We start from the raw sequence: 573 nt of genomic DNA on the forward strand, positions 1-573 counted from the left end.
TCCGTACATTATATTTGTCCTTCTCACCCACGAATCTAATATATTTTTGCTATAACTAAAATTGAGTTTATATGCGTAATTGTTTCTTAGAATTAAAAATAATTTTATACTTTGTCAAATAATTTGGTGCGATAATAAGTGGTGTCATTTTTAAAATACTTACTAATCACCGTACAAAACAAGACACAGGTTGATGTAATAATCTAACGGAAACAGCGTTCCAAACCAAAGACTGATTTATCTGAGCTCGTCGTCTGATATAATAACCGTATTTCGCGCAGGTCTGATGAAACCACTGCCTTACGTACTGTATAACAAAAATCATCTCTTGTTGCACAATATACGATGTGCCATTTAATTATTTAATTTATTAGTTGTCTCAACTCACTGATACTCGTGGCTGCCGGCAAATCCCATAAAATCTCTCGATACTTCCTCACAAAATTATTATAATTTACGTCAACACACGTGTCCTGATTCTAGAAGACGTGCGCGAGTCTCTGCAGAGGACTGCCTAAATGTGCCGCTGTCATTTTATCGCAAAGCGCAGCGATTTTTGTTGACCATTCTCGA

The 573-nt window shown here is 36.0% G+C and overlaps 1 long non-coding RNA gene across 1 annotated transcript; it reads right to left on the bottom strand.

Moving 5' to 3' along the window:
• Position 1: 1 nt before the first annotated feature.
• Positions 2-562, bottom strand: LOC105455693. The gene is made up of 3 exons (XR_975175.1): positions 389-562; positions 164-307; positions 2-55 (listed from the first exon to the last, which is right to left on the bottom strand). It is a non-coding gene; the product is annotated as an uncharacterized LOC105455693 (long non-coding RNA).
• Between the last annotated feature and the right edge of the window lie 11 nt (positions 563-573).

Source organism: Wasmannia auropunctata, unplaced genomic scaffold, assembly GCF_000956235.1.
Source record: "Wasmannia auropunctata unplaced genomic scaffold, wasmannia.A_1.0 LD336116.1, whole genome shotgun sequence".
Taxonomy (NCBI): domain Eukaryota; kingdom Metazoa; phylum Arthropoda; class Insecta; order Hymenoptera; family Formicidae; genus Wasmannia; species Wasmannia auropunctata.